The 27,953-nt window shown below is 45.0% G+C and overlaps 1 protein-coding gene across 9 annotated transcripts in view; it reads right to left on the reverse strand.

Moving 5' to 3' along the window:
• ZNF438 (zinc finger protein 438) overlaps positions 1 to 27,953 on the reverse strand; it is a 197,513-nt gene that overhangs the window by 169,430 nt on the left and 130 nt on the right. For 2 of the 9 annotated variants that reach the window (XR_016391848.1, XR_016391845.1), the window contains exon 1: positions 24,501 to 27,953. The exons of 5 other annotated variants lie outside the window; for them this stretch is intronic. The gene's annotated coding sequence lies outside the window, so the exon portion shown is untranslated. Of the gene's footprint in view, positions 1 to 1,698 lie in introns of all 9 variants that reach the window. 2 more of the 9 variants (XR_016391844.1, XR_016391847.1) reach the window with 2 other exon arrangements.

The following is a 27,953-nucleotide window of genomic DNA, read 5'->3' on the forward strand; positions in this document are numbered from 1 at the left end:
TTTTGTCACCCTCCCATTTGTTCCCCAGATTGGGCCCTCAGTTCTCCAGATTGGGTTTTTTGTTTTTTGGGGTTTTTTTGCGGTACGCGGGCCTCTCACTGTTGTGGCCTCTCCCGCTGCGGAGCACAGGCTCCGGACGCGCAGGCTCAGCGGCCATGGCTCACGGGCCCAGCCGCTCCGCGGCATATGGGATCCTCCCGGACCGGGGCACGAACCCGCGTTCCCTGCATCAGCAGGCGGACTCTCAACCACTGCGCCACCAGGGAAGCCCTCCAGATTGGGTTTTATGACTAGTTTCTATCACTAAAAATGGTCCTTAACATTCAGTCACTCAACAAACAATGACTAATTATGTTAGGAACTATATTAAGAAACAGATGGAAAGTACAGTCTTTGTCCTGAAAGAAATTATGGTCTAGAGGAGGATAAGCACCAAATAAACCTCCAGAATCGAGCAGTGTGTTTAAGAGCGAAATGAGTGCAACTCACATACGTCCATGGCCGTACAGAAAAGGAGCATCTAACTCCCAGGGACAGAAAAGGGACCAGGGAAGCAGGGTGATAGTAGAGGCATCCCTGAGCTAAGTCCTGGAAGATAAGCAGTGAAGGGAGAAAGAGAAGTGTTTCAGGCAAAGAGAAAACATGCAAAGGCTCAAAAGCTCAAGAGAATCAGAATCATGGCAGGTTCAGGTACTAACGCTCAGGAAAAGTAGAGAAGTGAGAGAAGCAAACGCTAGCCAGGCAGTCAGAGACCCAGGTCTGAAGCCCTCTGCTTGCGTGGGAGGGCGTCTGGATTTTATCTGGAAGGTGTAGGAGGCCAAAGAATTTTCAGCTCAGGAATAATGTGATCAGACCTGTATTAAAAAGAATCACTCTGCAACAGTATGAAGTATAAATAAGAGGAAGTCTGAGATTGGAGACAGGACAAGCACTTTTAAAGAGCATTACAGCAATATGCGTGAAAAGATAGGACTCACACTACAGCAGAGACAATAAGGATGGAGATGAAATGATGCACTGGAGGGATATTCAGAGTATGGAAAATTAATCGACTGTATATGGGGGTAAGGAAGAATAAAGAATCACGGTGAGTTCCAGGTTTCTTACGTGAGAAAAAGGACACTGCCATTCATCAATTAAAAAAAAAGAATACAAAAGGAACAAGTGCAGGTTTGAGAGTAATTTTGAGTTCCGAAACTCAGAAAGGTGGTAGTAAAATCAACAATATCAAATGTCCGCAGAGAGGTTAAGTAAGCTCAGCTCTACAAGCCCTAGCTCAGACTTACTTAGAAGCTCTGGGGATGGAACCCAGGGGCCTGTATTTTAATCACCCTCCAAACGATTCTGGTGCACACGCTAAACCTGGAGAAGCACCGGTCTTGCCAAACACTAGCGGTAATACTGGCAAAGGCCCAGGCAATTGGGTGGGCGCGGATGACAGAAGGGGAGGTATCCTATTAGGGGCAGCAGAATCCAGGTTACAGAAGATCTACGGAATAAACTGGAGGAAAAGAAATGGAGACAGCACGCACAGACCCTTCTTTCAATAAGCTTGAAGAGAAAGAGGAGACAGACTAAACATAAAGATGAGAAAAAATGATGAACAGAATAAAGTCCTCCAAGTGCAAAAACGGATTCAGAGCCCAGGCAGAGGAGCTGGCCTTGGAAGGGGTGGTGGACACGAGTGGCTAGCCTCACCAGTCCACTCTCCGTCCTGGATACCCGAATCCTAAGTTTGTTCTTCTCTGAGAGGAGGCTGGAGGGCCATGAATCTTGAGTAGCCAAAGCCAGTCACTGGACTTCTATATCCCTTGCCACTGACTGGTTTAGAAATGGGATATATCGTGTAAATTTGGCTAGTGAAGTCAAGTCTTCTGGGAGGCTGCTTCTTTTTCTCTCTGAAAAAAGACATAAGAAAGATGCTATGGCTTGAATATTTGTGCCCCCCAAAAACCCTATGTTAAAGCCCTAATCCCCAATGTGATGGTATCTGGAGGTGAGGTCTTTGGAGGCTATTAGGGTTAGATTAGGTTAGGAGCATGGAGCCCCAAAATGGGATTAGTGTCCTTATAATATAGGAGCCTAGAGCTCTCTCTCCCTGCCGTGCGAGGAAACAGGAAAAAGATAGTTGTCTGCAAGCTCCTGAAAAATCAAATCTTCAGGCACCTTGATGTTGGACTTCCCAGACTCCAGAACTGTGAGAAATAAAATGTCTGTTGCTGAAGCCACCCAGTATATAGCATTTTGTTATAGCAGCCCGAACCAAGACAAGAGACACCTCTTCTTACAGTCTTAGGTGCTTTGATATGAGGATGTCGATCTTGGAGCTAAAGCTGCCTGCCATCTTGAGACCAGGAAGGGACAAGCTTGAGGACAAAAGCAAACTCAGCATGATAGCAGAACAGAAAGACACAAAGATCCCAAGAGCCTAATGACAGCAGTCAGCTGCTACGTGAACCAACTATAAAACCATCTTTCTTCCAGATTTCTAGTTATATGAGATCATTAAATTTACTTACTATTTAAGTTGTTCACAGTTGAGTCTTCAGTTAATTTGTCAGCTGAAAGCATTCTAACTAATACAGAAAGAAAGATTTTCACCAGATGGGTGTGGATGAAATTAACTTGGCCTACTGGAGACCTGGGAATTTGAAGGAGTTTCAGCCTAAAGTTCCACTTATTAAACAAAATGAAGCTCATGTAATTCTATTTTATAAAGGGACTGGCCTTAACAGTTGTTTTGTGCTTAAAAAAAAAAAATCTAGTATTTCTAATGATAACAATAGCTAGTAATGAAGATAATGATGATAATTATGATGGTGCTAAGTAAGCTAAGCTCAGGGTTATTAAAGTATTTTTGAAAGACAGGTATTTTATCCATGTAGTTTACCTTCAGCATTCCATTTGACTTCAATAGTGAAACCTACCAACCTCGCTTACTTTCTGTTTGCAATTTCCATGTCAGTTTCATTTTCCATCCTTCCATAGTACACAAAACGACACCACAATATAGTTTATAGAGTAATCCTTAACTTTAAAGAACAAACACTCTGAAAACAAAACAACTTGTAAAAAGATTTCTATTTTTATTTCCACATATTTTCTAAACCTGTTCCTCCATCTGTGGAATGATTCCTTTGATTCCTATCAGAGGGTGGAAAATCAACACTGTAGCCACACAGATAAACACCAGAGAAAGCATGATTGGAGCACAAATAACAAAAAGCACTAGAGTTGTATGCCCATCCAAGCAGTCCCGAAATGGTGAAAAAAAATTTTTTTGGAAGTTAAATTGTAAGTTTTTGAAGCCCCAAACATTTTCCTACAGAAACAATGTTACTATGAGTCATTCCATTACTAGGCCAGTCCATGAAAGCCTTATGAAACCATATGCGTAGGACTATTGTTTGAACTACCCCCAGGCAGAATAATACTTCTTCCTTTGGAAAATACATCGTTTTCTCCCTCCACCCTGCACCAGGTCCCAGGGGGAAAGGGCCTCATCATGGACTCTGTTCCCTTCTCCAGCCTCATCCCTCACAACTCTCCCTCCCCACACTCTGTGGTCCAGCCATACCACCCTCCTTCAACCTGCAGAGCCTTCTCCCCTCCAAGTCGTCACTGTCATGCCCTTCCCGTCCTCTTCGAGGTCACCTCCTCTCGGACTTCCGGTCTCGGTTTAAATGCTGCTTCCACAAGAAAGCTGTCCCTTGTCCCCATACTGAGTCGTGTGGCCCTGCCACACTTCCCCACCACAGTATGCATCACACTGCATGGAACCCACTTTGCCAGTCTCCCCCATAATCTCTTCCGTGCTGGGGATACATTCTATGTGTTATCTTAAGCCCAGAGATCAGAGGAGTGGCTGGCATTTGAAGATGTTTAATACATATTTGTTTGTATGAATGAATTTTCCTAAGAGAAGGTACTCCGATGCTTTTTAAACTTGATCTATGGAATACTTAACCTGATCTGTGGTCATTACCAAGGACTCAAGGGGTTTTCCAAAGAAGACTTCTCCACTTCTGAATTTATACCTACAGCCTGTTCACATGCAGGAGGCTCACCTATCCAATTTCCTCCACACTGCTGGTTTATAAAGTAACTTAAATGGAACATTAAAATTCTCACAAGCAGGAATAAGCATATTTTCTAATAATACCTTTATCTCTTTCTTGCAGGTAATGTCATTCATTCTTGTGGCTTTTACTTACTATAACTGATGAAGTGCTGATTCCCAAATTTGTATCTCTAGGCCTGATTTTCTCTTGAGTTGAAGATCCAAGTGTGCAGCTGTCTATAATTTTCAACCTGAATGTCCCACAAGGACTTCACTCCATCTCCCAGGTCCTCCCCACCCTTTCTTTTCTCCCGTGTTTCCCATTTCTGATATAGACATCATCATCTAGGCACTGGAGCCTGAAACTCAAGTTATCTCACCCTTGCTACTTAAAGACTGGTCCACGGACCAACGGTGCGGCTCATCTCCTGGAAACCCAGAGTCTCTGGCCCTACCCCAGACCTGCTGAATCAGGAGCTACCTTTAAACAAAATCCCCAGGCGATTCATATGCACACTAAAAGTTAAGAAACATCGATCTACAACTCCTCGTTCTCCCTACCCCTACACATCAACTCTGTCATTAAGTCTACAGAGGAAACTGTCCCAAACATGCTCCTTGCCACCCATTTCTGCCATCACTGCCTTGATGTAAGCCACCCCCTCCTGTCTGGGACACGGCAGTGGTCTCTTAGTCCAACTCAGTCCTCTAACCGTTGGCTGTCAGCCAGAATTTCAGAAGAGACATTCAGCTGTACAGCTATGAATTTTGAGGGAGCCCACATGGTTAAACAGCTTCTGTGGGCCAGGCTCTGAGGCGCAATCGCCCACCCCTAACTTCAGGAACCCCCCAGACAGGTGGCAGGGGTTGACTCATACACCCAAGACCACAGTATGGTGCGGAGTCAACTCAGAGGGTGGCTCAGCAGCAGCGCGGGGTCGGGTGGGATGCCCCACTCCTATCGGGTTGCTGCTTCTCGATAGAAGACAGAGCCCAGGAGGAAGAGGTGAAAGACGCAATATGGACGAGGCAGAAGAGTCAGACGTCATGTTGAGACAAAGGCAGCGGCTGGGGGTAGCTACAGCACAAGAAACAGAAAACAGAAAATGGCCCCAATCCCTTAAAACCTCGCTGGAATCAGGAATTATCTTAATTGCCAGTACTTCTGAGAGAATAGAAGGGGTAACCCAAGGCTGATTTAAAATGCACTTCTTTGATTACCCATTTTTATTACTAATTGTATTCCTTACCTGCTAAAATTCACTGTCCACCTATGTCCTAAATCTTGACAGTTTTTTCCTCATTAAGTTTGAGAGAACTCCTCCAGTATTACAGACATTACCCCTCAGTCACACTTGATATGAGCATTTTCCCCAGTCTGTTATATTTCTTTTCCATTGTGAACAAGTCTTCAATTTTATATATCCAAACTGATGATCTTTTCTTTGCTGAGTTTTTCACTGCTCCAAATTGAGATCAAACTTTCACAAACCTGATGTGTAGTACATTCTATTTCCTACTACTTTGTCTAAAATGTGATTGTAAAAATACCTCACTCTGGATAGCGGCTAGACCTGATAAACACATGATGTGCATAAACATTCACACATAGCCATTAACCTTCCTCTTCCAATCCTACTCCCACCCCTCTCCTAAGATACAGCCAGGGAATTTGCTTTCATCCCAACTCCTCGCTTATTTTATTCAAATTCCCTCACACTTCAAGGCTGGGAAGGCAGCAGCTGGAACAGGTGTCCTGTGCACTATCTTTAGAGATGGCCCTGAGACACCCACACCCTCTATAGAAGAGTTAAGAATGAATATTTTAAGGTACATACTGGGGACGGAAAACATTTAAGGGATGTTAATTTTAAAGTACCGGCGGCAATATTCACTGCTATACTTTCTAAGCCCCTAAAACTAGAAATCAAATATCTAGGTTTTCTTTAAGGGTCTGCCATGCCATAGCCCTTTGACTTCATGTTATGGAAGACAATTTTCAAATTGAAAAAAGGGCTTAAGGAGCCTCCTACACTGCTGGTGGGAATGTAAACTGGTGCAGCCATGATGGAGAACAGTATGGAGGTTCCTTAAAAAACTAAAAATAGAGCTACCAAACGATCCTGCAGTCCCACTCCTGGGCAAATATCTGGAGAAAACTATAATTCAAAAAGATGCATGCACCCCAATATTCATTGTAGAACTACTGACAATAGCCAAGACATGGAAGCAACCTAAATGTCCATCGACAGATGAATGGATAAAGAAGATGCGGTACATATATACAATGGAATACTACTCCACCATAATAAAGAAGAAATAATGCCATTTGCAGCAACGTGGATGGACCTAGAGATTGTCATACTGAGTGAAGTCAGACAAAGACAAATATCATATATTGCTTATATGTGGAATCTAAAAAAAAAAAGATACAAATGAACTTATTTACAAAACAGAAATGGACCCTCAGACATAGAAAACAAATGTATGGTTACTGGGGCGGCAGAGAGAAGGGGTAAATCAGGAGTTTGGGATTAACATACATACACTCCTCTGTATAAAACAGATAACCAACCAGCAAAGTCCTACTGCATAGCACAGGGAACTCTACTCGATATTTTGTAATAACCTATACGGGAAAAGAATCTGAAAAAGAATAGATATATAGGGAGTTCCCTGGAGGTCCAGTGGTTAAGACCTCGCCTTCCAATGCAGGGGGTGCAGGTTCGATCCCTGGTCAGGGAGCTAAGATCCCACATGCCCCACAGCCAAAACACCAAAACAGAAGCAATACTGTAACAAACTCAATAAAGACTTTAAAAAGGGTCCATATAAAAAAAACTTTAAAAAAAGGATATATATATAAGTATACATATGTATATATATAGATATATATGTAACTGAATCACTGTGCTATACACGTGAAACTAACACAACACTGTAAATCAACTATACTCCAATTTTTTTAAAATGGGAAAAATTCATGAAAATAAATTACCAAATTTAAATAAATAAATACAAAGGGCTTAGTCTGTGGTGGTTTGCAGTTGAACGTGACCGACCCCCATGGGAATGTGGAACTTAGAGGGCAGGGGCACGGTTTAGATGTCACGATGAGGGAGCACACACACGCTGCTCTCAGTGAGGGACCAGAGATCCGCAGTGTTCCACAACGTGTAGGGCCACCCTGTATGACAACAACCTTCCCACCCCAAATGCCAACTGCCACCCCACTTCAGCTGAGAGCCTTACAGCCCAAACAACCTGCTCACAAGGTCTGGTGAAGACACGTCTCCTGACTTCCATTGGTTCTACCTGCCCTGGCATAGGTACTTGTTTTAGAGTGGGAGGGCCAGCCCAGGAGAAGACTGTGAGGTGGGCCTGGCTGTACTGGATGCCCTGCTTACCCTCCCCCCATGGGGGTCTCTCATTTCACCACCCAACCTGGCCTGCATTCGTTCAAGTAACATCCCCACAGGGTCCTGGCTTTGGCTACTCTCTTCTCACTCTGATCCACCAAATCCTGCTTCCTTCAAGATCTTAGAAAATACTTGATAAACAAATCACACAAGGATGTTAATCTCATGATGCCACCATGCATTCCTCTTCTCAGGGATACCTATATTTAAGGCGTAAACCAAAGATACCATATTCCTTACCACCTCCTCTACCACCACCCTGGTACAAGCTCCTCCCACCTTTTCACCTGGATCACCGCAGTATTCTTAACTAGTCTTCCTGCTTCAACCCTCCAACTTACAGTATGTTCTCAACAAAGACCTGACCTAAATGAGAGCCTATCACTTTTTAGCCCCAAACTCTCTGACAGCTCCCTAGTTCACTCAGAATAAAAGCCGAAGTACCTCCAGTGCCCTGCAAGGTCACGCATGATCTGAAATGAGGAAAGCTGGAGGGCAGTGAGTCGGGAGAAAGAACAAGAGTCCACTTTGGTTCTGTTAAATTTGTTAGGAGACAGTCAGACGGAGCTGACAAAAGGCGTTATCCTTAGACCCTCAGAAGGGAGCTTCGGGCTTGATAAGTGGGTCTCCACTGGGGGTGATTTTGCCCCCCAGGAGATACTCAGCAATGAGTGGTGACACTTGCGGTTGTCACACCGGGGACAGAGGGGTTCTACTGGCATCTAGTGGGTAGAGGCCAGAGATGCTGCTGACCATCCTGCAGTGCACAAGACAGCCCTGCAGCAAACTGTCATCCAGCCCCCAACGTCACTAGTGCCGAGGCTGAGAGAGCGTGGGCGAGAGACATGAACACGGGAGACTGACTCAAATAGATCAGAGTTAAAATCAAAAGGGCGAGGGGAGAAAAAGAGGACTAGGCCTTGAGGAGCTCCTCACCGAGCAGTCAGGCAGAAGCGGAGGGGCCGACACAGAAGACTGAAAAGGAGCAGCCAGGAAAGGGTGGGGTGACAAAGGCCAAGAGCAGAGGGTTCCCGCAATGAAGCAATGGACAACTGCGGTCAACTGCGCGGAGGACTGCTGAGATGCCAGGTAACACGGGAAGGGTGAGAGGCCTGAAAGCCCGGAGGCGGGATGCCGTAGGGAGTGAGATAAAAGGCACCTGGGGAGGCTACCGGCAATTCTGAGGCTGCAGAGTGTACGTACCATTAACGTGAAACCAACACGCAGGTAGTTGGGTTCGTCCAGCCCTGAGTGTTCGCCAGGCAGGAGATCAAAGGGGTGCAAAGGGGTGGGGGGAGTCTGCAGGCGAGTAACTGGAACTGGGGCAGAAGCCTGGATGAGGAAGGAACTGATGACCACGGGGAACTCATGAATAGAGAGAAATGCGGGGGAGGAACGAACTGAAAGTCTCAAGGAGTCATAAACACTTTCCCACATCAATAAATGTAATTCTCTACCATGCTTTTAATTGCTTCACAGTAATATAGCCTTTTTTTTTTTTTTTTGCGGTACGCGGGCCTCTCACTGCTGTGGCCTCTCCCGTTGCGGAGCACAGGCTCCGGACACGCAGGCTCAGCGGCCATGGCTCACAGGCCCAGCCGCTCCGCGGCATGTGGGATCTTCCCCGACCGGGGCACGAACCCGTGTCCCCTGCATCGGCAGGCGGGCTCTCAACCACTGCGCCACCAGGGAAGCCCATAGCCTATTTCTTGATATTATTAAAGTAAATGTGATTTTACTTTAAGAAGAAATAGCTATTTACCATCTGAATACTGCCAACCATCCTACTCACTCTTCCAGATAAGAATCAAATGGCATTTGTAGAAAAGATCGCATCATTGCGAAAGATATGCTAAACAACAGACCTGGGTTAAACTATGAGCTCTTTCATTTACTAACGTTGCGACCCTGGACAACTTAGCTAACCTCTCTGGACCTCAATCTCTCTCATTAACAGATTGTAGGAGGCAAAATAATGACCCCTCCCCCAAGGATATCCACGTGCAAATCCCTGAAATCTGTGAATATGGTAGGTTACATGACAAGGGGGAATTATGATTGCAAGTGCCAATCAACTGACCTTAAAATGAGAGTATCCTGGGGGCGCAGTGGTTGAGAGTCCGCCTGCCGATGCAGGGGACGCGGGTTCGTGCTCCGGTCCGGGAAGATCCCACATGCCGCGGAGCGGCTGGTCCCGTGAGCCATGGCCGCGGAACGGGAGAGGCCGCATAGGTGAGAGGCCCGCGTACCGCAAAAAAAAAAAAAAAAAAAGAGAGTATCCTGGATTACTGAGATGGGTCCTTAATGGGAGAAGAGGGATGAAGAGTCAGAACCAGAGAAACAGCATCTGAAAGACTCAATCTGCCACTGCGGACAGTGGAAGGAGGCCACGAGCAAAGGAAGTGTGGGCAGCCTACAGAAGATGGAACAGACAAGAAAACGCATCTCTACTGAAGCTTCCAGAAAGGAATGCAGCCCTAACAGCTCTCAGTAAGACCCATTTTGGGCTTCTGACCTCCAGAACTGTGAGGTAATAAATTTGTGCTATTTCAAGGCATGAAGTTTTTGTTAATTTGTAACAGCAGCAACAGGAAACTCATACACAGGTGAAACAAATCATCCATAGACTGCTGTGCAGATGAGCCAAGATAACACACATAAAGTACCTAACAGAATGCCAAGTACATAGGAAGCATTTAAATAGCTATTGATACTGTCAGTGCTAATACTATTAATAGCACTAAAACCAATAGTAATCAACCCAAAGAACACTGACTCAGTTCTAGAGTTTACTCAACCCTGTGACCTAAGATATCATAGTTAACCTCTGCAGGACTCCGTTTTCTCACTTACAAAATAATATGAGGGAACCTCAAATAGATGACTTCTAAAGTTTCTTCCAGCTCTAAAATTTTATGATTCTAAAATCTAACTCGTTAATGACACATTCTTCTTGTTGCTAATTAACTGATTCAGAAAATCCTATTAAATAAAAATAGTAAGCCAAGCAGCTTTCATTTTATGTTTCAACATTTTCAGTATTTTATACTGCTGAGTTATAGCGTTATAAAGTTGAGTCATGGCATAAAATCACAGGCCTGCAAGCAAGGAAAAATATCTAAGTCATCCTGCTACTATTTAAAAGCCTTACAGTCAAACTATAATATTACTAGGATCTTCTCAAATAGCTCAAAGTATATCCCTACATATTACCTCATATATTCTTTTTTTAACAGCTTTACTGAGGTATAACTCACCTACTATACAACTCACCCTTTTAAAGTACACTATTCATTGATTTTAGTATATTCACAGAGCTGTGCAACCATCAGCACAAGCCATTTCAGGCTGTTTGCATCATCCTGAAAAGAAGCTCCCTGCCCATCAGGAGTCACTCCCCATCCCCGCGCCTCCAATGCCCCCAGCCTACTCATCTACTTCTGTCCCTATGGAATGGCCCATTCTGGACATTTCATATAAATGGAATCATACAATGTATTATAACGTTTTGAGATTCATCCATGTTGCAGCATATGTCAGCACTTCATTCCTTTTTTCTTGCTGAATAATATTCCACTGTGTGGATATACTATATTTTGTTTATCTAGTCATCACTTGATGGACATCTGGGCTGTCTCTACTTTTTAACTATTAGGAATAATGCTGCGATAAACATTCACGTACAAGTGTTTGTGTAAATGTATGTTTTAATTTCTTTGGGGTATATACCTAAGAATGGAATTGCTAGGTAACCCATGGTAACTTGACATTTTTAACCTTTTAAAGAACTGCCAAGCTGTTTTCCGAAGTGGCTGCCCCCTTATACATTCCCAGCAGCAATGTATAAAGGTCCCAGCTTCCCCAAATCCTGGCTAACACTTGTCATTACCCATCTTTGATTACAGCCGGGTAGTGGCTATGCGTGCTACCTTCTGTGGTTCTGATTTGCACACCCCTATGCCGAATGCTGCTGAGCATCGTTGCATGTGCTTACCAGGCGTTTGTAAGTCTTCTTTGGAGAAATGTCTATTCAGATCATTTGCCCATTTTTTACTTGAGTCATTTGTCCTTTTTACTACTGAGCTGTAAGAGTTCTGTATAAATTCTGGATACAAGTACATTATCAGATATATAATTTTTATGTATTTTCTCCCACTCTGTGTATCTCATCTCATCTTAGTACAGCTACTTGCACTAAATAAACAGATGTCGTGTTGCTATCCCCATTTTACAGATAGAATTGGCATGTCATTAAACAGACTTGACAACTGGTTGACTCAAAAGTAAGCTTACAGCTGTGCTCCTGGTTTTATTCATTTAAAGATGAATGAATATTGATATTCATTCATTGTTATGAATATACATTGTTATCAATGTATATTGATGACACTGCAGCAGAACTTCCACGAAGTCTCCCCCAGTTCAACCCTGATGCTATCTTGTATCTATAATCAGACAATGTTATTTCCAAGTTATATAAAAGATGGTTCCTTCATTCACTGGAAAAAATAGTTATGAAGTGTTACGTCGCAGGCACTGTTTGACTCCTAGCTCAGGATGCATTCCTGAACATAACCAAATCCTTACCCTCATTAGTCTGATAACTTGGCAGTATTATGCAAAGTCCCTAGCCCTAAAAAAATTTCTTAATAGCAAACAATCCAAAGAAAGAAATTTTTCATCTTAATGCTTAAAGATCCACCCTCAACTCAGATGAAACACTACAGATTTTAATGTAGGCGATATCCTGTTTTTCAAAAAATCCAAAGTGCCAAACTTACTTTGTGGCCTAGGACGACCTTGTTTTTGAGTATTGGCCTTAATAGGCCATCCCTTGCTTCTTGTAAATCCTTTTTATAATGCAGCAGTGCTTAGTTTAATGACATTTGTCAAAATGAAACTTGACTAGAAGAGGAAAATACTCACAGTTTTACCTTTAATCAGAAAAACCTGAAGGTCCTGAGTCTCTATCCTGGCCAGTTCCTACTCCATGCTGAGCAAAACAAAGTTATACTAGCTCCATTAAACATAAAAACAAAAATACAGAACAAAAATTCACTAACTTACAAAGGCAGTTCTAACCCTGTCTATCAAAGCATTCCTAGTACAGAGCAGAGGGACCAAATAATCCTCAGAAGACTGAAGGCCCAGCCCTAACGGGCCCAGGCAAACTTAAAATTTCTTAGACTGGTGTTTGTTCTCTTAAAGAGTTCCCACCAATGTTATATTCTAAACTATAATACATCTATGTTCTTTTGTTATAAAAAAAATTTACCATTCTTAATGAGGGTAAATATACGAATCTGCTGAGAAGGAAAGACAGAACTCATGGCTTATCAGTAACTCATTGCTCATCCATCTTTACCACGCAAATTTAGTAAATTAAATGACAGCCAGCAAGTAAAGCTAACGCTGGGGAAGACATGCCTGCCTCCTAGTTTTGAGTGCCCTCAGCACGCCACTTTGTAACTGGAGGTTCCCACACTCCCTTCGCTAGAGGTGCCTAAGGATTAACGAGGCACAGCTCAGCTGGGGGAGCATGACCTGAGGTGACCCCAGGGACGGCCGGCTGCAAGCAGCAGCATCCCAGTTCAAGGTGGGGCCTTTTCCACACTGTGACCTGGGAGGCTAGGCGTTTTCTGGAGGCATCTCGGGGTTGCTCCGGGAGGATCAGAGAAGAGCTGTAAGTGGACAGAGCACTGCACTTCACCCGTCTTACGTACTGGGCCTCCACGGACACTTTCTGAAGACTGAAATTAGACTGCAACGAAATGGTCTGAAAACCTTAAGACTAGAGGAAGTCTTGGCCAGGCAGACAACAATGTGCATCAGATTTGAAAGACGAGGTGAGGAAGAAAGGGGAGAATGGATAATGAAGCCGGTGGGGAGCAGAGTCAAAAACAGGAAAGGGTGTGGAATAAGCCAGGGGTCAGGGTCAGGCCTTTATCCACTGAAAAGAATGCCTATTGTGGAGTGGGTGCGTCTGCTTAAAGGAACAGCCTGGGCTCCTTCACCCAGGATCACTCAACTGCTCAAACCTTCAACTCCAAAATGCCGCTTGCTGGCCCCAGTCTCTCCTTCTTGCTCCCCAGATCCCTGGCCTCCGTTGCCAACCAGCCTCCCACAGAGCAGCCAACGTGAACCGTCAGAAAGTAGACCGTCACTCCTCAGACTGGTGGGTGTCGTTCCCACGACACCTGAACCAAACCCTAATTCCTCAGGGCAGCCTGGACACACCACGCCTCTCTCCTCTCACTCGTGCTCCAAGCCCTGGCCGGGGCTCTGCCCGGGCTGCGTCCGGACCCACGTGCACTGCTGTGTCCTGATGACGCTCGAGTCTGCTCCGAGGTTGCCTCTTCCTGTTCACGCTATCGCTCTCTGACCCTTGACCTTTCTTCATTTTTCTCTTTAACATTTTCTTACTGTCCGAAATTATCCCTGTTTACCATCTGCCTCCCCGCCTAGGAGGAAGCTCTACCAGGGCGGGGACTTTGTTTTGATCACTGTTTTGGTCTTGGGAGCCAGACCACTGAGAACAGTGCCTGGAGGACAGATGTTCACCATTTATGGAATGAGTGAATGAATCAGTCCTGCGTGATCTGAAATGCGTTTAGGCCTCCAGCTTTTCCCCAAACCCCTCTCCTTTCGTACCTGATCCGTCAACCACGCGCTCAGCTTTACTTCTTGTCCACTGTGACCTAGGATCTGATCACCCAGGTTTGCAATCACTCCTTTGCCTAAACTCTCAACTTTCTCGCCGGCCTGTCCTTCCCCTCAACCAGCCTAAGGATCTACTTCTTCACTCGCACACCGCAGCCACCCAGAGGTCGCTGCTATAAAAAGCCCCAGCCGTGCTGACGCGGGACTCTGCAAACACACGGTCCCCCACCAGGAGCCCATCCATCTTTTATAGGGCTCTCAATCCAGTCCCTCTCTCACAACCGACAGAAACAATTCCAGGCTTCCATCACTTTCTTCACGCTTCCTCCCCTCCCCCCCACTCGGTAAGCGACATCACCTCCACAGGAACAAGAGAGGTCAATAGGTGAGACTCCCTCCGTTTCCTCCGTCCCTCCGATCACCAACCACACGCCCGCTCTCACCTCCTTCCTGGCAGCGCGGAGGGCGGATGTCCTTCTTCCTGCCCGAAGTGAACCCCAGCCAGAGCTCTGGAAGGCACGCGAGGCAGCCCACCTCCTCAGGGATCTACCCTGTCACGGGTCCACCTGCCCCTTCCCCACCTTCCCCTTCCCCTTCTCATCAGGCTTCTGCCCCACTGCACGCAAAGGCTCAAATTCTCCCATCACAAAACAAATGAACAAACAAAACTAATACAACTGCCCCAGACATTACGTCTCTCTCTTGCCTTTGTCCTCTTGTCCCTTTTCTCTTCGCAGCCAAGTGTCTTGTAAGACAGCTTGAACTCACTATTTTCACGGTTCTGCTTCCCCACTCCCAATTCACTGCTTGACCCCCTGAGATCTGGATTTTGCCTGCAAACACAAAACTGCTCTCTCCAAAACACATGTGACTTCTTAGCTGAAAATCCACTACGAATTTATTAAACCTGTCAACTGAACATCGACATCTTGTCTCCTGGCTTCAGTGACATTAGTGCTTGTCTCTTGGCTTCAGTGGCATTATTAAAGTGCTTGTCTCCTGGCTTCAGTGACATTATTCTTTCTTGGTGCTTGACTTTTTTGGACCCTTCTTGGCAGTCTGCTTTGCTATCTACTGTGTGATCTGAGAAAAGCCTCTCTACGTGGTGTAGCAGTTACAAGCCCGGGCTTGGGCTTGGGCAGCTTGGGCTGCTGTAACTAGGTGGCTGCTGACTAGGTGGCTTCAAGAGCATAACTTCATTTCCTCACAGTTCTGGAGGCTGGCAGCCCAGCATGGATGGGTCCTGGTGAGAGCGCTCTTCCTGGGATCCAGAAAGCCTGCTTCTCACCGCGTTCTCACATGGCAGAGAAAGCTCTCTGGTGTCTCTTCCCCTTCTTGTGAGGACACCAGTAGGATCGGGATCCACCCTCATAATCACACTTAACCTTAATCGCCTCCTTAAAAGCCCGATCTCCAACACGGTGACATGACGGATTAAGGCTTCGACGTGAATCTGGGGGGACACAATTCAGTCCATAGCAGCCAACAATAATTGCACTTTAATTAAAGCATGGTAAAGCTGAATGTTATGTAACAATAACTGTGCAAGTACAAGAACTCTAAAGCAGCAGAGAAAATGGGTATCACATGAAAATATCAGGCTACAAAATTTTATATCAACATGTAAAACATACGCATATGAAATAAAAAGGAATATATCATAATCGTCGTCAGAGTGAGGTTCCAGTAAAAGAGCTTATTTCTAAACTCTTGGCTAAGCAGTTTGAAAAATAAATTTTCATAGAAAGACTATATTAAGTGAAAAACTTCAACTGAACAAAAAAATCACTAAGAACAATTTCAAATCTAACTTTCCCTGTTTGTTTCCTGCTAACCTCATTGCCATCTGTACTAACTAGGATATAGGCCAATCTGCTGTGACAAAACCAAGAATATAGTGGCTCACATGAAAGAGGAGTTGGTTTCTCTCCCATGTAACAGTTCGGGGGCAGACAGGTGGTCTCAGGAAGGTCCAGGGACTGCGGTTCCTTCTGTCTTGTCCCACAACCCCCTGTGGACACTGCCCTGGTCTGCAAGACAGAAGCTGGCTCACAACACCTTGCTCTTGTGGGTGGGGGAAAAGAACAGGACTAACAGCAGATCTGAATACAAATGTGGTTTAGAAGTTGCACTCATCGTTTCCACTCCCACCCACTGGCCAAAACTTAGACATGTGGGCTCATCTGCCTACAAGGAGCCTAAGAAATACAATTTCTCTGTAGGCCGAGCTAAATATCAGAGGTGAGAGGGTATCCTTCTCCCGACTCTGGAAGAGTCGTCTCCTTCCTAAAGGGGAGCCCATCCAATCACTGGATTCCACTCCGAGTCTACGATCTCTGGGCAACGCACAATCTCTGCAACAGATATCGACGTGGCTCCATCCCAGCCCAGTGACCTACAAACTAACAGACCAGGAACCTTTTGCTCTCCACCACCACCATAGCAACCAAAATACAACGAAACGAAAATAAGATGAATGCAGTTAAGTCTCCCATTCTGAAAAGAAAAGAATGGCAAATACACATTCTTACCAATGATGAGATACAGCTGGACAAGAAAGGTGAAGAATCCCCCCTCCACCAAGGAAGCCAGACCCTTGGTTAAACTCAGTCCTGTCCTCTGGGGGGAAGAGGAGGGATCTCCTTTATCAGTTTGTCTGCTGGAGCCTGGCTTTGCCTCTGGAAAATTCTTTTTTTTTTTTAATTTCTATCATCCTTTCTAGCCATATGTGAAGTGGATACGGAAAACTATGTGCTCCAAAGACGTGGCAAACAGCTGGTGCCAATTTGGGGGTCAAGGGTTGCTTTAGGTGTCAATGTCAAACCCACCACAGACTTTTACAAGCCAAACTTGTGGCATCTTTGCCAATGTAAACCTCTCAAAAATTCAACAGGTCTGTTTGCCTTCAGTCAGTACCACATGAAAGCAACCACAACTAAAGACAGTCCCGTCATAGATACTAAGCTTGTCTTTTCTCCTCCTTCACTTGCTGGCTTCTGTTGCAGACCCACCTTTCCCTCAATTCAAGGTGAGCTACCTTGAGGTCATCTGACTCATGACAGGAGGATTAAACCACCACACCCCAGTGATATCAGGCAGGCCACGTGACCTGAGACGGTTCTTCCCGTCTAACTGATTTCAGGCTCAACCATTTAATTTGCTTTGGCCAATAAAATATGAACAGAACTAACACATGCCACGTCCAAGCACCTGATTCTGCCACATCCTTTTCCTTCTGCCACAGAACAGCAATGTCTCCAAAAAGCCTATTCCTTTGGCTTAGTGGAACAGACGATGTGGAACAGAGCCACGGACATGTCATGAGTTAAGAAATCAACCTTTGTTGCTGTAAGGGAGCTGAGACTTTGTGTTTTTAAGTGCAGCTCTACCTGGCCATGGGGAAATTTTGATGGAATTTAACAAGTAATAACAACAAGTTCCTCAAAATTAAGGACTTGTTATTCAACAAAGGACGTTCTAGACAAAGTTAACAGACAGGCAAAAGACTGGGACTACGTATTCGCAACATCTAAAAAGAACCAAGGGATTTAATATCCAGTGTATGCCAAGGACTCTTGAAAAATAACAATAAAAAGACAGGAAGTGCAATTGAAAAGTGGATAAGAGACAAGCAGACAATTCACCGAAAATAAAATCAAAGTGGTCAGATAAAATACAGGATGCCCCATTAAGTCTGAATTAAAGATAAATAATGAAAAAAATTCAGTATAAGCATGGCCTGACTACTACATAGTATATATACACTTACACTAAAAAATTATTTGTTGTTTATTTGAAATTCAAATTTTATAATGTCCTGTATTTTTACCTTCTAAATCTGGCAAGCATAGGTGAAATCCATGTGGCTAACAAGTGAATGAAGAGGAGCTGAGTCTCACTAGTAATCAAAGAAATGCAAATTAAACCTACGTGATACCATTTTATATCTTTTATATTAGCAAAGTCCAGAAAACAAGGCTTTTACTGAAGTGCACATAACCCTGTATTTTTCCATTTTATTACAGAAGATCACCCAGCCTAAGATTCCTTTCTCATCACACCGCCAGGCTATAAAAGCCCGACTATTCGCTGCATGTGCACAGAGAAGACCACACTTCAAATCGTAATTCCATACAGTAGGTAGCACAGGAAGAATCCCAGTCACCATGGTCAGGCATCACAGACTTTTTCCTAGAAAACTTAAGTACCTATTTAGAATAAATTTGTAAAAATGAAATGTTGAGGATTGAATATGCTTGAGTATCATTTCGTAATCAACAGCTCTTTCATAAGGAACATCATAACATTAATTTTGCTACTAGATGAAGATTAACCTCTTAAGGTTAACTCTCATAGCAGGTCAGAAACTTGGACTGTAAATAAAATCGAGAATCAGGCTTCACGGTTTCAAAGAGCTTTCACGTAAAAATGCTTTATCTAAATCACAACTATAGCTTTAGCACTGGATGATATCCATCTGGAAGGCAGAGGTAAGACACAAAAGCTGTAGGTTAAGGAAGGGAATAGGGGGACTTCCCTGGTGGCGCAGTGGTTAAGAATCCGCCTGCCAACGCAGGGGACACGGGTTCAAGCGCTGGTCCAGGAAGATCCCACATGTCGTGGAGCAACGTAGCCTGCGCGCCACAACTACAGAGCCCGCGTGCCTAGGGCCCGCGCGCCACAACTACAGAGCCCGCGTGCCTAGGGCCCGCGCGCCACAACTACTGAGCTCGCGTGCCTAGGGCCCGCGCACCTCAACAAAAAGCAGCCCCCGCTCCGCGCGCCACAACTAAAGAAAGCCCACGCACAGCAACAAAGACCCAACGCAGCCGAACAATAAATAAATTAAATATTTTTTTTTTTAAAAAAAGGAAGGGAATAGGAGAAGCCTATAAACACAACGTATACAGCACCCATCCTTTTTTTTTTTTTTTTTGCCGTACGCGGGCGTCTCACTGTTGTGGCCTCTCCCGCTGCGGAGCACAGGCTCCAGACGCACAGGCCCAGCGGCCATGGCTCACGGGCCCAGCCGCTCCGCGGCATGTGGGATCTTCCCGGACCGGGGCACGAACCCGCGTCGCCTGCATCGGCAGGCGGACTCTCAACCACTGCGCCACCAGGGAAGCCCAGCACCCATTCTTTTTTAAATATTATGAGCTTATTTCGTGTAAATACAGCATGTATGCTATTTTAAATAAAATTTCGATACAAAACACAAAGTACACCAACAACTCATTTTGCCTTCTTGAACTTCTAGGATAAATAATGCCCTCTGAGTTGATTTTAACATCTCCAGAGGAAAACATTTTTAAAACTAAACTCTTACTATGAGAGATCAATTTAGAAAAAGACCAACATTTTGGCACAGTTCCGAGAAATAGTCATAAATAGCTCTTTATTTCATTCCGAAGCATAAAAATATTTCAAAATAAATATTAAACCAAACTACTTTATATGAATGGTACTCTAATATAATAGTTGTGGTAAACTGATTTACAGAGACTAACGTGACTCAGCCTCCCTTATATAAAAGACATGCAATATAATCGTGAACCCTTCTAAAATGTTGGTATAGGGAAAATTGCTAGTTTGCTTTCAAAAGGTGATCACGTCTGGAGGTACCTCTAACAACAGCAAACACAGCAAGCTTCTAGATCTATAATTCAGCCTCCATCAGGACGAACTGTGGCAGGCATCTGACACAACACATCCCCACAAGAGAGAACGGTAAACACAGAAGTCACACAGCTTTCACCGTAATGTCTAAGGCATTAAAGTATTTCCATAAATCACATATTACCTTTTTAACTACATATAAAAATAATCCTTGAAACAGCCTGGGTCCCAAATATCATAGAATCCTGAGGCTACTGGGTAGGAAACAAATGATATTCACTGCACTCTTTTTTTTTTTCTTTTAAGTTTCAGAAGAAAAGCAAAATCAGAAGTGTTATATTAGCACCACTGCTAACAAAGGTTTGACATAAACGTGGAAAATTTAAAGTACCTATTCTTCAACTTCAAGAAAGGAAAAGATCATTCCTTGGCTCTTGTCCCAAGCTGGGAACAAGTAAACACAGAACCGGTTTTAAATAAGCCCCAATCAATCAATCCTTAAACTCTACTCAATATCTCCACTGAAGTACACAGCTGAGAAAGTAAGCCAGTCAGGAACTGCCCCCCTTCAGTACCTTCGCTCCTCAAAGCTGGCCAGTCCCTAAACTCCAAGTTTAAAGTCAACCAATCCTTAAATTGTCTCACTTTTGAAAAAAAAAAATCCTAAAACTCCATGCTTCCTCAAAATCCTACCTAAGTACATCTCTGCCTGTTTTGAGGACTATACTCTGCAAGCATAATTCTCCCTTGCTCAGCAAGTATGAAATTCAGCTTTGATTTAGCTACACTTGAGTGGTGGTCTCTTCCTTCAATAATACGATAAATATTATGGTTACTTGGTTATTAGCATTTTTCTTCATGAAGCTAAGAAAAATATTTGTTATAATAATTCAATTTTATGGAAAGTTGAGAGTCTTTGCCTTTTAAGCCTAAGTATAATCCTTCTAGCCCAATACACAGCTGCACTAACAAAGGGGTCCCTTTCCTTCTCCTCTCAATCCCAGACCCACACCTCACACTATCAATGGTCCAAACCCAGCCGATGGATGTACCATATGAAACACTAAAATTTCCAATTACTGAAACTTGTATCAAGAATTGAGTATCATCAAATAGTCTTCAAAGAATATGGTAACTGAGCAAATATTTAAGTAGATACTCTTTCTGACCTAATAGAAATGACAGTGTCGCTTGGTTTTTTAAGATCTGAAAACCTAAATTCTAAATCCTATCTTTGGGACTGGTTTACTTGGGTAAACTGATCATCTCTTCTTAAATTTTCCAGTCTAGAAAATAAAGCGACCATCACCAGCTCCTACCACCTCACAAAAATGATGTATGTACTCATTTAGAGTAAGATGAACTCTAAATGTTTCAGAAAGGCAAATAAAACCCAACCGTTATTTTGTTTGTTGCTAAAGTCAACTCAGCTTGAGGTTTAGGTCAGCATGGACAAAAGTAAGAAAAACTGTCTCAATTTGACATAAAAGATGGCTGAAGAGAGTAATATAGGTTCTAATTAGAAAATTAGAATGAATGGGAGTCCTATCCCAAATATAAATCCCTCTATCAAACCGGCAAAGTGAATGGTGCGAGAGGGCTGCCTGACCCAAGTACACTCAGATGCGGCTGAGGGCCACGTTTTGGACGGCTTGTGGATTCAGCGTTCTCGAAAAATAAATTCTAAACGGCAAGCGGTGCTACCTTACGGTTTGTCAAAGCTCCGTGGAGTTTCCACTCGCGTCCAGGTCAGAGGAGGATTACGAACACTGAATTACCAATTGATTCAAGCTAACATGAACATCTGACTAGGCGTTAAAGGAAACCAGAATGTCACCGCAAGATCTGCCATTTTGGCATATTGGTTATTTTGAATTAAAGGCACTTAAGAAACAGCAGGTACAAGAAAGACACTCTGAGTCTCCTTTGTCCTTCCTGAAAGCAAGAGATAAAACTCCCATGTGAAAGGTACTCTCCCTGTACCAGGAGGAAGACATTCTTATCAGCAGAGGCGGGGAACTGGGGGCTGAGAAATCTGTACAAACAAACCTTATTACAGTAAAACCCTTGTCTTGCTGTTACCTCCTCACCACTCATTGCCCCTGGCCCACACCCCTTGGTCTTGTCAACTCTTCACAAAGTTATCGTTTGTCTAAAGTGTGCAAAAGCTTCCTGCTCTGGTCACTTCTTCAGGTCTTCATTCTCTTGTGAAGGCTCCCATGCATATGTAAAAGTTTAATAAAATGTGTATGTTTTTCTCCTGTTAATCTGTTTTATGTCAGTTTGATTCTCAGGCCCAGCTAGAGACCCAAAGAGGGTAGACGAGAATTTTCCCTCACCTACAGTGCCAAGAGGCCTACTTAGTTAGGTTAGGCATAGATTTGGTGAATTCATACAGAAACTGTCAAATTTATTTCTAGAGAAGAATCCATGGAGAGGCAGTATAGCTCAGAGGAAACAGTCAAAACTACATTATGAGTTTGGTGACCTTGAATAAGTTACTTAATATCTCTGAACCTGTTTCCTCGTCTATAAAATAGGAATTATTTCACAGGACTGTCAGAAAGATTAAAAAAGATAATGATAACTAGTAACTTTAAAAGTATCCTAAGCATCCGGACCTCTGAGTCCTAGATTTACTTTTGTCACTAACTTGCTATAATACACATGACAAGTCAGTTGATCTAAGTCGGTTTCCTCATCTGTCAAACAGTGGTGTAACGCATACCCTACACATTTCATGGGGTATTTATGACAATTAATGTGAAAAGGATTTTTCAAATATAGAGAAACCCTGGGAGTTTTGACTGGGAGATAATTAATTCCACACCCACAAAAATGAAGAGGATTCATACTAACAAACTTGTTACAACCCAGGATTATATAATGCTCCAATTAAATTAACTTTACTAAGAAAAACATTTCACGCCTAAGAACATACCCAACACACCAGACCCGTTGGCAGCCACTCGGCCATTAGCTACAAGAATTCTTTTCCACGCAATGAACGCACCAAATTGGCTCAGCTCTCCAGTGAACTAAAAGCAGTTCAACACAATCTTTTGTTCGAGTCGGGTGTCTGCCACTTAAAACTACCCCTTCAATTTCTAAAGCATCAGGGAGAAAAAGGAAAAGAAGAAAGCTATACATTGCAGGGTTTCTCAACAGCAGCAGTGTTGACACTTGAACCAGATCATGTTTCAATGTCGGGGTTGCTCTGTGCACCGTAGGGTATGTAGGCGCATCCTTGGCCACCACCAACTGGATGCGCAGAGCAGCACCCCTCCCACACAGCTGTGACACCTAAAGATGTCTCCAGGCATTGCCAGATGTCCCCAGGGTGAGCTGCGGAGGAGACAAGATCATCCCCAGTTGCGATCCACTGAGCTACAGCCATAGTACTACCTTCCAGTCGTATTTATCTCACATCTCTCTCTCTCTCCCTATAGACTGGTGGCTTACAATGCAGTCTGAAAAACTAACAGTTTTGCAACATAAGAACTCAAGAAAAGAATGCTGTCTGTAGGACAGTAACGTCGTAAGAAGAATTACAGGTACGGTAGGGAGTTACGGTTCAATTATCTCTTCCATCAACATGCTGTTTTTGCCTCATCCTCTCTAAGAATTCTCTTCTTGGGAGTTTTTTTGCGGTGACAATTTGGTTAACCTGTCACTAAAGCTTAGTCTCCACCCAGACTTACTAATTCTTATTCGTTAGTGTTTACGTTGAAAAAGAAAAAAAAAAACAAGCCTTGACGTTTTAATTTCTAAGCAACCAAATATGAAATTAATCAAAATTAAGTGTTACATAGCTATTTAAATTATTAAAATTAAACATATTTAAACATTTAAAATATTAAGTAAAATTACCCAAATTAGTATTCAGCTATTACTGTAAATATATATGTTGAAGGTAATGTGCAAAAATAAAAGAAACCATACGAAGTAGAATTTTAAGAATTACATTTAATGCCTACTACATTCCATCACTGGGCTAGACACATGGTTTTCTACAAGAAACAATTTCCATAATATCAGTACTTACACTGGTACTCTTAACATGGTAGTTTTTAAATTTGCCTAGGTAAATATAAATCTTAAACACAATTTGGATAAGTTATCTAGGATGCTATATTTCACCTGGTCAGTGTTAGAAAGAGTGGCTTCTGTTGTCTTCAAACAGGACGGCTGACCGTCACTGCCCCTCTGCCGGGAGCTATCTGACACAATTAATCGTCAACCTGCTCTCCCAGAGCCTGAACTTAAAAAGTGACAAAGCCTGAGCCATCAACAGGCCACTTAAGACGCAATTCTACTTCATACCATATCTAATGTTCTTAAGGAAGCTAACTGCAATTGTGGTTAAAAAAAATAGTGATAATCACTTCAACTCCATTAAATTTAGGGACGCTACAATAGCAGATTTAAGATTTTGTGAACTGCAAAATGAGACAGCACATCTCCACTTCTATACTTGCGGAGGGTTCCTGTTTTAGAGTCCTGGGACTTGGTTATTCAGATCAACTCTCCCGCTGAAAGCTAAAAAAGCTAAACAAAATATAACTGTTATCTGTTGTAGGGGAAAAGCTCTGAAATTAATCATGAAATCTACAATGGCATAAATTTATCAATATATAATCTGCAATGGTTCACATGTGAAATACTCACATTAGGAAGTAATAAAATTGTGATAAATGTATGGAGGTTATAGTATGCCCTGAAAGAAACCCACAGAAATAACATACCTAGTTTTGTATGTATGGTTCAAGTTCCTGTGTTTCCACATTGTTCCACACAATTCCACTCATGACAAATATCACCAGATCCTCTTTCTCTGACAAGAAATACAGCTCAGTGTTAACGGGATGATCCGCAGAGAAACTCAAACTCATTCCGATGTGTGGAACTTTGGCCTGATTCACTTAACCGGGCGGAAACCTGCCTAAACACTTCACACAACCCCTCCATCGCCCTCTATTATGCAAGCTGCAACATTTTAAGGCAACTCCCTTATTTTACCAGCTGGCCCTGTCAACACTGATGTAACAGAACTGGAAAAACTCATCACTCCACCATGATATTCAAATATCAAACTGTATTTCACTTGGGAAAAATTATACGGTTGCCAAATAAAACTACTGCAAATATAGTAAACTAGGCAAGGCTCTGAGTCATTCTTTTCTTGAAAAGGACTCTTGGGGAACCTCGAATCCATCCTGCGACCGCGCAGGCCTTCTTTTGCTCCTCTGACCCCGCCCCGCCCCACCCCTCAAGCGTCCGGGGCAGAGCGGGGGCGGCAAGAAGGCCAGGATGAGCTCATTAGCGTGCGCTCCGTCCACTCTAGTTTTATCCCCACGGGTCCTTCCTCACACTCTGCTCCTCCAGAAAGAGAGCTATGTTTTATTCATCTCTGAACTCCCCAAACCTCAGCCAATATCCTGCATATAAAGTCATGCCTAACATCTACTCCATGGCAAGCACCAGATTCGGGACTAGAGACAGAGAAGTAGAAGAGATACGAACCTCAGCCTGGATGGATGTTGGCTGCCTGAACGGAATCAAGTAATGAAAGGCCAGTTAGCACAGCGCCAACTGCCTGTGTTCCTTTCTCCCCTTGCCAATCAAGGCTTAATGAGGAACCAAAGAGGGCTTTCTCTTAAGAAACACAAACGTGTGTCTTCAGCCCTGACCATTCCCCTGAGTTCCACATCCATACATCCAAGGGCCTACTCAACGTGTCGACTTGCAGGGCGTTACAGGGATAAACTGCATGGGCTTGGAAGTCAGACGGCTTGGGGTTTGAATCCCAGCTCCATCACTGCCCAGCTGGGTGCCAGCAGGCGGGTCACTTTGAACCTCTCTGTGCCTCTGTCTTCTCCCGCGTAAAGTGGGGACCCTGAGGGCTCCTGGCACACACAGCTGTGATATAAGGATTAAATGAATTAACATGTGTAAACATGCTTAAAACCCCATCGGGCACACAGTTCACGCTTACACGGTGCTTACTGTTATTCCTAGCGCCAGTACTGCTGTTACTATGTCTGTCAGGCATCTAAAACTCGTCCAAAACAGAACGCACGGTTTTCTTCCCAAACCCCTTTCTCTCGTCTCGGGAAACAGCGCCACTATCCATCCAGCTGTTCCAGCCTAAAACCTGAGAAATCATCACTTCTTCCTTTTCCCCACCCTCCAACTAGCAAGTCCACACCAGCACTCCTGGCTTCAGAAGCTTTCCACGACTTTGCCCACGTACCATCACCTCGCCAGTACCTCCCTAGTGCAGGCGCCCACCGTCTCTCCCCAGGGGGCAGCAAGACTCTCCCATCTCCCCACTCCCAACACTCCCCGCTCCACAACTCTCCGGCTAACTCTCCATCCAAGAGCACTGAAGTCAGACGCTATTCCCGTGATGCAAACCTCCCTGTGGCTTTCCGTCACGCTTCGAGGAGCATCTTCACTGCCCCATGCCTACAAGGGCCCTAATCCCATCGATAAAAATGGAGCTAGTAATACAGACCTCAGAAGGCTGTAAAAAGTTCATTAGGCGTTTAGACGAGGGCCTCACACACAGTAAGCTCCAGGCAAGGTGCACTGCTATGATTATTCCTGCCTGACATGCTCTTACCTCAGGCTCTTCCTCTCCCGTCAATCCATTCAACTACCACCCCCCTTGAGAGGTGTCCCCAGACAAACCCCCTCTGAAACGACCTGCCCTGCTCTCCCACTCTTGGCCTTGTCTTCCTTTGCTTCACCGCACTTACCGCCGTCTGAAATAACATCACGTCCTTGCTCTTTGCTGCCCGGTGCCCCGCCGGAACGTGAGCTCCACTAGGTTGGACATGTCATCTCATTTGATGCTCTAGTTCCGCTTCTGACCCAGGACCTGACTCTGAGAGCACAACACACCTCTTCCCCAGGTTAGGGAACCGGCGTGAATTTCTTAGTAACGACACCGTACTGAGCCAGCCTCTCGTTTTCACCTTCATGACCACAGCTGAACCTCAGGAGAGCGACAGTACGCATACCATCATCTCCCATTTTAGGGAGAAGGCTCAAGTTCCAAGTTTGGGTGACTCATCTTTGGACGCAAAGGCTAGTAACGAGCAGAACAAAGGTTCGAACCCCGGCGTTCCCAGTCTAAGGCCCTTCAAACTAGGATGGAAGAGTATTAGGCCCTGGAGCTGACTCTACGGAAACGTGATCTCTCAGTCTCCTGAATAAATACATCGGGGGTGCCTGGTCCTCTGCCCTTCGAAGTTCCTGACAAGCACTTGCCCTGCATCTGAGAACGATTCTGGCACAGCACTAACGCGTCGGCGGCGCACCAAGCCCGGGCGGGCAGGCAGCTACGACGGCGGGGCGTTCCAAAGGGACACGGCAGCACCCCGCGACTCTGCCGGGGCGCTCACAGTTCTCTCTGCAAACCCGCACGGCGGGGCCTCATAATCGCCGAGAGCGCTTTGGCGTCGCTTCCAGCGACTTCTTGGCCCCCGTCCACCACGTTCAGATCGGCCGTCGGGCTCGAGGGCGGTCCAGGATCAGAGCGGGCGGAGGAAGGCGGGAGGCGGACCCGCGGCAAGGACCCCGGCCCACGAGACCTCTGTCAGAGGGCTGCGGGTCCCCACGTTCGCAGAGTAGCCCACTGCCTTCGTACGCTTTCTCCTGGCGCGGTCAGATGCTAGTGTCACCTCGCGTGCTCTCACGACGCGCCCGGCCCTGGGGCTGCCTCGGAGGGAGGCCGGAGGCCGCTTCGCCTCCAGTGTACGGAAAAGGGCACTGAGGCAGCAAGTGGTCATCCCTGCAAGTGGCTCCGCCTCAGCCCACCTGGTCGCTCGCGGGACCCCAGAAGAAGCCCGGGCGGGGGGGGCGGGTGTCTCCGCAGGAACCCTGACTCAGTATGTGCAGAGGGGAACCCAGTGCCCCCATCGGGGAAGAAAGAAAGGGGCCTCTCCCCCCCGGACTCCCCCCTCCCCGGCCTCGATCACGGCCCCAGGGGAGACGCTGCGGTGCTGCCGGGGCGCGGCCTCGCCTGCTCGCACGCCCGCCCCTCCCGCCGCGGAGGGCGCGCTCCCGGCCCGGGCGGGCACCTGTCCCGTCACCGCGTTCAGCGGCTCCCCGGACCGCCCCAGGAGCAGAACCCACGGTCACCACCGACTCCGGGGGTGCGAGCAGCCGGGCTAGCCCCGCAGGCCCGGGGA

Source organism: Delphinapterus leucas, chromosome 2, assembly GCF_059928025.1.
Source record: "Delphinapterus leucas isolate spDelLeu-1000000601 "Yukka" chromosome 2, BTC_Dleu_Yukka2, whole genome shotgun sequence".
NCBI classification, from domain to species: Eukaryota; Metazoa; Chordata; class Mammalia; order Artiodactyla; family Monodontidae; genus Delphinapterus; species Delphinapterus leucas.